The sequence below is a fragment of the Callithrix jacchus genome, chromosome 11 (assembly GCF_049354715.1).
Source record: "Callithrix jacchus isolate 240 chromosome 11, calJac240_pri, whole genome shotgun sequence".
Classification (NCBI taxonomy): Eukaryota; Metazoa; Chordata; class Mammalia; order Primates; family Cebidae; genus Callithrix; species Callithrix jacchus.
In genome coordinates, this window is record NC_133512.1 from 7,035,327 (window position 1) to 7,048,080 (window position 12,754).

Sequence of the window (12,754 nt, forward strand, 5' to 3'; positions counted from 1 at the left end):
CCATTACAATAAAGAAGGATCAGACTTGCTCTGCCAGGAAACTCACATCAGCAGGTAAAAGGTATGTTGAAAACCTGTTTTCACAAAAAGTTTTCATCATAGCGTTCTGGAAATTAAATAGTTCGTTGCTAGAGTTAATAAGCTCATCATTCTAGAAGTTATATGAGCATAACCAATAGTTAGGGTCCCAGAGAAGAGACTTACTCATCAACCAGGTAAATAGACTAAGTCACATTTCATATACATTCTCATTCTGAGAATCCATAATCACTGCATTATGTTAGACGTTTTCCCTAGTGAAGAATGCAAATCACAACGAACAGTAGCAAAGAGAAATGTTCTTCATATTTACTAAAGATTATGTGTCAAACACTGGGCTAAGGGGCTGCAGGAATAATATGCTGCATTCTAAGGGCTGTGATCATCCAACAGTATTTAAGTTCAGGGTGGGAGGTGTGGGACTGGAGCGGACAAGGGTGGCGGAGTAGGCAGAGGGCAGATTACAGAAAGGCTTAGGCAGCAAGATTCAGAACTTTGATTTTCTTGTATAGACCATGGAGAGCCAATGAAGTGCTTCTCTGGAGGGAGCCACATGGAGAGGTCTGCTCCTTGGTGACAATGTTAGGGACAGATTAGAAGAAAGCTAGATAGGAATAATGAGACCAGTTAAGAGTTTTTTTTTTTTTAATAGTCCGAGCAGTAAATGACAGAACTGGAGCTAGGGAACAGATAAATCTTAAAGAAACATAGTACACAGTACCTAATGGCTTATGAGATGAAAAGCATGAAGAACAGAACAGATTGAAGGATGACTTCAGATTTTTATGGGAGAGATTGAGTAGGCTTTGATTCCTTCAAACAAGTTAGACATCATTTTGGACATACAGGGTTTGAGACAGCTCTGTGGCATCCAGGTAGAGATATGGCATATGGCCAAGGTTATGAGAGATGCTCTGAGCTACAGTTACCCTTTGGAAATCACCAGAGTAGGGTGGTAGTAAAGCTACTACAGTGCATGAGAAAAGCCCAGAGAAAATATGATATATGGAAACAGGCGGACCAAAGACAGTCCAGAAAAATCATTACTTGAAAAACGGGCAGAGGAGGAGAATCGTTGACAGGAGACTGGGGACCCTGAGGTATGGTCAAACCAGGAGCAAATTCATAGAAACCAAAGGAGACAGTTTCAATTGCTACAGAGAACGCAAGCAAGTTAAAAACCAAAAACCCTGAAAGTGTCCACTGGATTTAGCAACCAGAAGGTCCCTGGGGACCTTGCCAAGGGCTATTAGCAGAACTCATAGCAGTCAGAAAGCAGACCACAGTAGATTGAGGAAATAGGAGGAGAGGAATCAGAAGAGCAAACAGGTTCTTTTCCCAGAACTTGGGGGCATGAAGATTCAAAGGAGCAATACCTGACCCTGTTTCTAGGCCAGAGAGAACTGACCACAGAAAGGAGGCAAGAGCTATGGAGGTGTCACACAATAAGAAAAGTTTCAAACGGGGTGGCATCTCAGATTCACCAGAAAGGATCCAGCTTGCTCAGGGAGAGGCACAACTATTCCTCAGAAACAGGAAGGACTGCTGAGAAGGCAGGGAAGATTGCCAAATCTTCCCTGGCCAAATTGGAAGGAATGCATGCACGGCAGATCCATCTCTCCCGTGGGGTAAAAGACCAGATCATCTGCTGAGCAGCAGTGGGGCAAGGTCATGGGAAAGGTCCCGAGGAGAGGGGAGTGATTCAGATGTGGAAGTGGAAAAAATGAGAACCAGAAATACATGGCATGACTTTTAGACAAAACTGAAGGCCCCCCTGAGACAAAGGCCATGATGTGCAGCTGCCTGCATGTAAACAGTTTTGTGATTTTTCTCCAGCAACCTCAATGGAGGTGGTAAGATTGATTGGCTGTATAGAAACGATCTTAGGGCACCAAAGACAGTGAAACCTAGAGCTGAGATAGGTTAAAAACGTCTTTTGCCTTGCTCTATGTCATGAGTATTTGACAGTGTGTTGATAATTTAAATGACCTCTCTCATTAACCACTCCTTCGGCAGTGTTGAAAACACCAATTAAACCAGAATGGTGCGGCGCTGTTGATATTACAGGAGGATTACTATGTATTTATGTATTTGATATGCAAATTTTGACATCAACATGACACATCTTCCACCTACAGACAAAAAGAAGAAAGTTCTGTGCCTTGTGCATTTTGGTTTAAGGCTTGAATCTTTTACTTCAAAGATAATTTCATCTACATTGACACTAGTATTTTGAAACAGTGAGATTTGTGTGTTACTTTTAGTGCTGCAGCTTTTCAAATGCAAAATTATACACTAGGTTGAATAAGCTTTTCAAGTTTCACTTCCTTTCAGTGAGATTCTGACGTATTCTGTTAGGGCTGTGTGCTCCTTCTCCGACCCTCACCCCAAGCTCAAAAGTTCTGATCTGGTCCTAAGAGGCATGAGACGATATAGGCAAGTAAAAAATTAAATAGGAGGGAAGAGCATGAATATGGTAACTTGGAATATTTCATCTTAAATCCTCTTTCAATCTCTTCTAAGGCAGCTAGTTCCTCAGCTTGGGTGGCAAGGGCTGCCCAATGATATAGGTCTCACATTCTCTTCTAGGGCAATTGCCCATGTATAAAGTGCCCAAGTAAAGTCCCTAAAAATTGAGAACTCTTTGATTTGGGCAGTTTCTCCATACTATAAAGCCAAAATTCTGATCGAGTTTCAAGTCTTCACAGTCCAATACAAACTAAATCCTACTATAGTCAGAGAATAATTGCCTTCTCTTAACATTTTAAATTAGGAATAGAACATTGTGTTGGCAGCTTTCAAATAAGTGTTTACCATTTTAAGTCAAAGACGAAGTTCATAATATTCCATTCCACACAGTAATAACTTCTGTTAATCGGGGAAAAGGTCAAAGAAAAGTCAAGCTACAAGAAGGTGTGACCCTGAGCAAAAAAAAAAAAACTAGTCCTACAATCAGAAATGAGGCAGTTGATGAGAGGAAAGGCTGCAGATCACAAAGCAGTTCGAGATGAAGGCCAGGCACGGCTTGTTACCGAGACAAAAATGATGGCGCGGTTGGCCACCAGGATGCCTTAGTGAGATTCATCCATTGGATGAGGGCTCCAATTAGACAAATTTCCAACTCCGGGTGACTCATGCTTCCTTGAGCCAGACTCTAAAAGTCAAGAAGAAAATCATACAATTTAATTAGTCTTCTTTAACAATGAGACATCTCTCCCTTCACACTTTCTGTTCTTACAAAAAAAAAGAAGAGCACCTAAAATAATGTATACATTATCCATGTAGTTAATCCAGGAGTAAACTAAATCAGATGGCCATGGCCTCTTCTGGGCAGGACATGGAGGGGTGATGTTCCACTTGTGCCCATGTCCAGATGATTCATTCATTCGTCAGTCCGTGTACCCACCTATCCATCTGCTCATTCCAAGAGTTCTTATCCTGTGCTCACTCTAACACTACAAAGTCCCATAACTTATGACTGGGGAGAGGCCATCAGAGAAGGTAAGGGCAGGGTAGCTGCCTGTCCTAAAGCTTCCTGCTGGGCACGTCCTACACTGTTTCCCAAACTTCATGGTCCTAGTCTTTTGACCTCTTTCCGGGTGTGTTAGAGGACTTAAGGAAGTGGATTTCATTTGCCCTAATGTGAGAGGACTAAGATGAAACACTAGAAATGCATCTTTTGGTCCTTCAAAGTCGGCACATTGTCCTCCAGCTTCTCCTCTGAGGGATTTATTTCTGTACCATTATGACATCTACTTCTTACCTTGGCATATTTAAACAGTGCATTAGCCATCGCATCGTCAAAGCCTCTGAGGCTGGCATGAGCCTTCCTGCCAATTCCGGAAGACACTTTTGGGAAAGTAAACAAGAATAGATTAAAGAATATTCATAGCCTCTGACCCATTTGAATGGCTTTCACCCTTTACAAGGTTGACAATGACATACAGTAGACAGAAATCACATGTTTCATACATGAGTAGGTTTATCCTAAGCGGGACAGAGGCAACTGGGAATTAGAAAATCATGGAGAAAAGAAAATTCAGGTCCCTAAACGGGAACAGAGGTAAGTGAGAAGGGCTCTAAAAGGCAGTGTAGAAAGTACCCACCAAGGCCGCTTTCCAATCACACATCTACCTGAAAAGGTATCATGTTCCAGAATGCTGCTCTCTTCTCTCCTTCCTAATCCTTTCAATTTCAGGACATTTAGTCCTCTGACTTCAAGAAAAAAAAAATCCTGGTGGGGAAAGACAGCTTGAGGAATATTGACTTGTCAAAGATTTGAGTCCTAGCATCTAAGGTGGTCCTCTTCTCCAGGAGTTGGTGCCTGCTGTCTCTCCCTCCAGACTGAGTCATCTTGTCCCATAATTACTTTTTCATGAACCTGATATCCTCAGTATCCAACCAAGAGTATAATAATTATACTGAAATCCAGTGGGAGTCTACTAAAGCCTGCGAGTGATCCCATGAGACTCAGACAAGGACCAGATTTTCCTTCTCCAGTGGCCCCACTCACTGTCTCATGTCATTATTGCACAGGATAATGCAATAAGCCTCCAACCTCTTCAGATCATTTCAATTAATCCTTATGTTCCTTGGCTAGATGAAGGGATCTTCCGTTTACTATCAGCCAGGTGTTTGAGAGAACACTCACGTCTGCCACACTTGCGGCAACCTATCCTGCATCAGAGTTGCTGTAAACACACGTGGTCACAGCAGCCGCAGAGGGTTCTACATTTGGGAAATTCACCAGAGAACAAGTCTGTTACTGATTGCTTTATAGAGATTCCTCAGGCAGTCTTCATGATGTCAGTCACACAGGGAATAAATAAAAGATGAGTCATCAATGTAAAATCTGACCTCCTGTAATCCCAACATTTTGGGAGGCCAAGCCAGGAGCACTGCCTGAACCCGGGGGTTAGGGAGCAGCCTGAGCAACATGGCGAGACCTCATCTCTACAAACATTAAAAAAGAAAAATTAGCCAGGCATGGGGACATGCGCCTCTGCTCTCAGCTTTTTGGGAGGCTGAGGCAGAAGGATTGCTTGAGCCCAGGAGGTCAAGACTACAGTGAGCTATGATCGTATCACTGTACCTCAGCCTGCGTGAGAGATTAAGACCCTGTCTCAAAAAACAAAAAATAAAAAATAAAAAAAAACACTGATCTGCCATACAAATATTAAAGAAGATGTTGACTCAGGTAGAACAAAAATTCCACAAAACTCTACCCAGGATTTCAACTGGGAGCTGTAAGTTCCCTAAGGCAAGAGAGGGTTACTTGTGATGATGTGTATGAGACAGATGAAGAGGAGTACTTCAGAAAAGATGAATAGAACATGTTCCTGCTTTTCTTCTGCTTATAAAAGATGCCCCCTTTACTAACTCCATAATTCTCTAATTTATGAGCTATCACCTATGGAAATGTATAATATCTCAGGCACAGATCTAAAAGTCCTAGATCTAAAAATGTATTTAATCCTCCCGATAATCTTGTGTTAGGTTACTATGATTACATTCATTTTACTGATGAGAACACTGAAAATTTGAGAGGTTAAGTAATTGATCTCCATCATACAGGTGGTATGGAACCAAGCTTACGTAAGGCTACGATTTGCTTTTCAGCTACCCTTCTGATTTACCATGATCTTTCTGGAATAGTGTTTCCCAAAATGAGTTCCACGGGACATAATCTCAGGAATCTCTACTTTAAAAAATCTAAGGCAAATCTGTTTGAAAAATACCAAAGACTATATATCCTTCTACAGAGTCTCAAAGAATATTGTTAGAGAAAAAAAGGAAGAAATCACAATACCCATAAAGTACAATGTGAACATGTACAATGGTTATTTTTTACTCATTGCTTAATGAGGAAACAGATAAGAGTCTAACTACTATACCATAATGCCCCAAAAATAGGAACAGAGAAGGAAACACAGCCTGCTGGCCATATTCTTCCACTTTCCCCTTGACAATTAAGTCATTTTCCTCTATTTTATACTCTACTCTGATTAACCATATCACGTTGTCAGGAACTCAAATGTAATAACTGCTTGATCCATACTTTTGTTAAATGGAAACTATATAACATCATCTCCATCCCAAAATAGGTTATTGTATTAATTCAAATGCCCTAGGAGAAGAAGCAAGTTATACAAAATATATATTCTCCCTACTTTGTCATCACTTAGAGAAACCTAATTAGCCTCTGATAAGCAAAAGGCCAAAGAGGACATCCCCTCCTTGTAAGAATATTATGGATCAGGCCACCAAGGCTGTCTCATCGGAGCAGCAGAAAATGGTATGGGAAAAAAACAAAATAAAACTTTATCTTATTCTATAGATATCAAGACAAGATCATTCCAACTGGACAAGCAATAAACTCCCAGAGAACAAAGTGCATAGCTTAACCTCACCGCAGCTCTCGCTGTCCTCAGCGGTACCTGCCCCCGATCACACCTGTTCTGAACCTCCCTCACCAAAAGCTCTCTTGCCAACACTCATCTTCATGAGCTCCTTGCAGCCCATAAGTTTTGTATCACAAAACACTTTTTCAACAGATGCTGCTAACTTCCCTCTCATTCTGATAGTGAGTTCACATGCCTAAGAGCCTGCAGTAACTAATTAGGAAAGCATAGAGAAGACTTTCGGAAGTTTTGTTTCACCTTTGTCAATAATCTTTCTCCTTTATTTCAAGAGAAGAACTTAAAGGTTGGGGTGGGCAAATTGAGGTATGGCTGGAAAAGACAGTCAATAAGGCAGCATGTTAAGAGCCTGGACTATAATCTGTGATAATGGGCAGGATTGAGCACAGTCTCTTTTGTAGAGTTTGGAATCACTGCTTATCTGATCTGTACCCCATGTTAACCAGGAGCATAATCAGAATAGGAACACCTGCCCCCTTTCTACTTTGCAGAGATGTTGTAAGTCTACGCATGGCTGTGATTTGATTTTCAGCTACCCTTCTGATTTACCATGGTCTTTCTGGAACAGTTTCCCAAAATATATTATGTGGGACACAATCTCAGAAATCTCCATTAAGAAAAATCCAGAGACAAATCTGTTTATGTAATCCCAGCACTTTGGGAGGCCGAGGCGGGTGGATCATGAGGCCAAGAGATCAAGACCATCCTGGTCAACATGGTGAAACCCAGTCTCTACTACAAATACAAAAAATTAGCTGGGCATGATGGTACGTGCCTGTAATCCCAGATACTCAGCAGGCTGAGGCAGGAGAACTGCCTGAACCCAGGAGGTGGAGGTTGCGGTGAGCCGAGATTGCGCCATTGCACTCCAGCCTGGGTAACAAGAGCGAAACTCCATCTCAAAAAAAAAAAAGAAAAAGAAAAATACCAAATACTATACATCCTCCTGTAAAGCCACAAAGAATATTTTTAAAGAATGAAAGGAAAAATCACAACGCCCATAAAAAGAATATGTGTCAATTATTATATTAAACGCATTAATGTATGAGGGAACTGACAAGATGCTACAATCCATTCCAAGAATAATTCAAAAAGCTCACATGTAGAGGAAATAAGGAATACTAAAATGAATTTACATAGAGGTGGAAAATACACGATAGTAATCACTTGCACACCACCTGACACAATTCATAAGCCTTTCATTATTTTTCCTCTCAATATGCACATCCAAGGTTCCAATAAGTCTTGCAGTAAATAAGCTGTGTAACATTTTTAACCCTGTATTTTCCACACATATTTGTACACCTGACATTCACTAATATCTTAGAAGGTTACTATTCCATTGAAGAAACACTTCATTCTCTCTACATGTTTTATGGACTTCTCTTATCTTCCCTAGAAAAGCTGGTGAATTGTGTATGGATCCAAAATCTCAAGTTAGTTAGTTAGTTTGTTTGTTTCTTGAGACAGAATTTCACTCTGTCACTCAGGCTGGTGGGTAATGATGGGATCTCAGCTCACTGCAACCTCTGCACCCTGGGTTCAAGCAATCTAGTGCCTCAGCCTCCTGAGTAGCTGAGATTACAGGCATGTGCCACCACGCCTGGCTAATTTTTGTATTTTAATGATGTGGTTTTACCATGTTGGCCAGGCTGGGCTCAAACTCCTGACCTCAAGTGATTCGCCCACCTCAGCCTCCCAAAGTGCTGAGATCACAAGCATGAGACACTGCAGCCAGCCAAAATCTCGAGTTTATTTTTAAGGAAATTTTCCTTGTTCATACCCGACTTCTTCAGAGAAAATAATCAAATGTTAAAGGGAGACAGGCTGGGTGTGGTGGCTCATGCCTGTACTCCCAGCACTTTGGGAAGCCCAGGCAGGTGGATTACATGAGCTCAGGAGTTCAAGACTAGGCTGGCGAATATGGCAAAACCTTGTCTCTAATAAAAATAAAAATAAAAAATAAATTAGCAGAGTGTGGTGGCACACATCTGTAGTCCCAGCTACTGAAGAGACTGAGGTGGGAGCACACTTAAACCTGGGAGGCAGGGTTTGTAGTGAGCTGAGATTGTACCACTGCACTCTAGCCTGGTGATGGAGTGAGACCCTGTCTGTAAATAAACAAATAAATGGGAGATAAATTCAGATGAAAGCAAGAAATAATTCTCGATCAATTAGCTTAGGGATAAGCTCTATGAGCAGATGAAATTTGATTTTGGAGAAGTTTTAAAAGAAAACTAAAGTTTTTAAAGAGAGCTCAAATGGCAGGTGTTCCCTGTGGCAAGGAACGCAGGACATGAAGCAGCATGTCAGAGTGACAAACAGTATACAGAGTCTGACCTAGACAAATTGCGCATCTTTCTGTGGCAGTTTTCTCATCTGTGAATGAAGAATAATGCTGGTGCCTAACTCACAGTGTGGATCTGAGGATTAAAAGATTAAATGCATGTCAAACTTTTATCCAATGCCCAATAATAAGTGCTCAAAAATGTTAGCTACTAGAACTAGTTATGTCCTAACACATAATATTAAGCAATCTTTAAGTACCTGAAGATAGGGGATCGTGGGTGATTCCCAAGTACACATCTAGCCTGAGAGTGTGTGATTCTACAGCTACTCCCTAGGCGTGGCTTTCGCTTTCTTTGATGAAGATAAAACAGCAAGAACAATCACGCTAACACAGCATCTCTTCAACTGAGACCTGCAGAGTGAATTACAAAAACACAGGCTGGCTGTCTTCTTGGAGGAAAACACAAATGACCACGGCTTCTCTCTAGACACTGGGTTCTATATCTGGGGTCCATGAATAGATCCCAAGATGTCCAGGAATGGCCTGGAATTGTGACTAATATAATATGGCTGTACCTTTTATCAGGAGGGGAGGAGGGGTCTCCTGGCTTCCATAAGGTGAAGAACCACTGAATTCTAAGAGAGGTAGTAGGTACAAATGGAAAGAAAATAAGTGTTAAAATCCAATAACACTGGGCCTCACTTCATCACTTTTGAGAGCTGGATAACCTTTGCAAAATGTTTAACTTGGTTGAGCCTCAGCTTCTTCATCTTTAGAAATGGGAGAATACCAACCTAAGAAGACTAAGTGAGAACACCAGCAAATCTCCTAGCCTGATCTGAAAAGTGTTTAATGAGGCTTAATTCTTTCTTTTATCCTTGACTTCCTGTCTTCACTGTAAGTTGCAATACGACAGGGCTGATAGGGAGCTTAGATCATCCAGATGATCTAATGGAAGAGATTATTAAAGAAACCTACGTGTTTTGAAAAGCTCACATTTTCCAGCTTCTATGATACAGATCTTTTAGAACTAAAGGGACACTGTAAAGTCTATAGCAATATCTGTGCTTAGAGCATTATTTGCTGGCAACTCTCTTTCTGCAGCTCAATAAATATCTCTCGAGCAATTCCATAATTCCAAGAACCACACATGTGCCAGCAATGTTGCCAATGCAACCAAGAAAGCTTAGAGTGGCAGTCTACATTCCCAGAAATCAGTTTTCCTGGTGGCTTCTCACATCTGAGCAGACTTGCAGCAGCAGGAAGTGGAATCCTTCCATGTGACCCCATTCAAACCTGACCAAATGCTACCATCAAATCTGCTAATGCCTGTCTTCCTGAATACAAAAATCTGGGTCTGGGGCTAAGGATGGATCTGGCTTCACACCAAGAACAGCTTGCTTTTTCCCCCTTAAAATTTATTTTCAAGACTTAAAGCTATTTGAAATCATGGTTTGTTTGCAGGGGCAAAGGGTTGATTTGTTGGAAAAAACAGCGTGACCAGAACTCTCACACCAAAATCTCCACTGAGGTCTTGCCTGGGGCCACTGAGTGACATGAGGAAGGCCACCCATCCTCTTTGAGGAAACTTTCTTCCTGCTTTTATTAAATGATGCCTTATGGTAATTTTATGATCTCATAAACAGATCATAAATAAAGAAAAAGAGATAGGTTATAGGATACTTACATAACTTTTGAAAAAAAATGTTCTGCGTAATCCCAGATTGGGAGATGTTCTGCGCAGTCTCAGAGTGAGGAAGCACCAAAATTCCACAGGTTCTTGAGTGGTCCCCTAAATGCCATGCAATATGCCACACACACCAGGACTCATAATTACCCAGGATTTCAGAGAGATCCAACAGGATGTCCGTGATCACACAGGCATTTCACGACGGTTTCCATCTGTAATGTTTATTGATCCAAAAATAAAAGTGACCTGATACGAAACAAATTCTACACATGCTGCAGGTTCAAATGGAAGTAAAAAAGAAAAAAGAAAAGTAAAAGGGGACGATTGCTAGTAGACTGAAAACCAAGCCCTACTTCCTCTGGTAATGACTCCTAACTGAAGCCTGGACACAATATTTTCAGTTCTGTTTGTTCATATTTGGTCATTTTCTAAAGATTGCTCAAGAAGGAACTCTGAGTGCCTTTATATCCTTCCTTAAGAACTTGGACAGAGGGTAAGAGAAGGTAGCAGAGAGATGCTGCCCCTTCTGGCTGTCCAAGGCTGCCTGTGTCAGGCCAGCTCTGGGTACCAAAAGCTGAAAATACTTCTTAGCAGCAGAATAGGCAATCAACACAAATGAATAAACAGACGAATGAATTTCTGAAGCACTAATTATTTTCGTATACCTTTTTATATTTTGATCTGTGCTTTGATTTTCCATTTTATGCAGATGTTTTAAAGTCTGATCTGCATGAAGTGAATTTCTAAAAAAAAAAAAAGCTATTAAACACTATTTCGTAGGAGGCCAATGTTTCAGATTTGAGCTTCTCACTGAAATTTCCATGTTCATATGATTAACATGGACGCTTTATAATACAAAAGTTGAATACAAACCTGCAGGAGTTTTTAAAATAAAATTGGGACCTCAAAGAAAGATTGTGTTTACAGTATGTGCTTTGCGCAATATTATCACACTCTCTTGTCTGCTATTTGAGTATACTACAGGGGGATGTTTCAAGACACAGTGTTTGGTGTATAAGAATGACTGCATGATACATGGGTAGGAAGAATAGAATTGTATTCTGATGATCCTGGGTGAGACAACTACCAGCCTTGCATACAGATAAATAAAATACGATACTGGAATTGCATTTCGCTAGCTGGTCACGTCATCTCTAAATACTGACAGACACTTCTGTGCTGCAGTCTCTCCAGTTGCCCCCACCAGATCCATACTCCACCCTTCTCCACACTGCTGGGTGCTCCAGGAAGCTAATCCCCAAGAACCGCATACTGCCCAGGCCCTCTGGCTTCCCTCTGGCCTCAACTAATGGCAAGTGTCAGCAGGAGAAGGAAGGGTGGGCAAAGGTGGGAGGAGGGAGAGATCTGGGTGCTGGTTCCCCTGACTATCTCCCAGGCAGCCACCACTAGCAGGAATCTCATCCTGTTGCCTTTCAGAAGGCCCCCAAAACTGCATCTCCTCTCCATAGATTTTGATAAAAGCTCCCTCCCCTTGCTTTCATACCTGGGGGAAAATGTCCCCAGAAGCCTCCATTGCCCTTAGATCCTTCGCTGGTTTCCTATAACCCTCCCCACAGGGAATCCAGAAATAGAATTTGGGTCTCAAAATTCCTAGCTCAAAATCTTCTGCTACTTTTTACCCTTCAACTATGAGAAGTAATGAATTAAAAAATCCAACGCACTTCTAAAAAAGCATCACTGTGCATTACACTGTAGAAATGGTCCAGAAACGAACCAGTACAATTCACCAGACCAAAAACAATTTGCACAGTAAGTAAGCCTGAGTATACTAATCCCACAACAATGGGGTTTGCCAACCACACACTTTTCAGGAACATAAGCCCAGAAGTTAACAAAGGGTAATTATCATGAAAAAGTGTTTAGTAGGATGTTTTCAGGCAAGTCTCAGTCAGGAAGTTTATTTTGCCAAGGTTGCGGACATGCCATGACACAGCCTCAGGAAGTCCTGATGACATGTGCCCAAGGTGGTCGGAGCACAGCTTGGTTCTATACATTTTAGGGAAACATGAGACATCAGTCAATACGTGTAATAAGTACATTGGTTCCCCTAGAAGGGCAGGACTACTTGAGGTGGAGAAGGGGGCTTCTAGATCATAGGTACATAAGAGACAAACAGTTGTATTCTTTTGAGTTTCTGAATAGACTTTCATTAAATATGCGACTTACAGAAATAGTTGCTTATGCCTTCACTGTCTTAGTGAAACAACAGGGCAGAGGAAGCAATCAGATATATTCATTTGTCTCATGTGAGCCTCAGAAGGATGACTTTGAGTTCTGTCTGTCCTTTGCCTGCTA

At 41.4% G+C, this 12,754-nt stretch overlaps 1 protein-coding gene across 4 annotated transcripts in view; it reads right to left on the reverse strand.

Moving 5' to 3' along the window:
- Window positions 1-12,754, reverse strand: part of AMPH (amphiphysin) — a 234,236-nt gene that overhangs the window by 143,608 nt on the left and 77,874 nt on the right. Inside the window, exons 2-3 of one of the 4 annotated variants that reach the window (XM_078342241.1) lie at window positions 10,586-10,650; window positions 8,799-8,881 (exon numbers count right to left, since the gene is read on the reverse strand). The exons of 2 other annotated variants lie outside the window; for them this stretch is intronic. The gene's annotated coding sequence lies outside the window, so the exon portion shown is untranslated. The remainder of the gene's footprint in view (window positions 1-8,798; window positions 8,882-10,585; window positions 10,651-12,754) is intronic. One more of the 4 variants, XM_035253206.3, reaches the window with a different exon arrangement.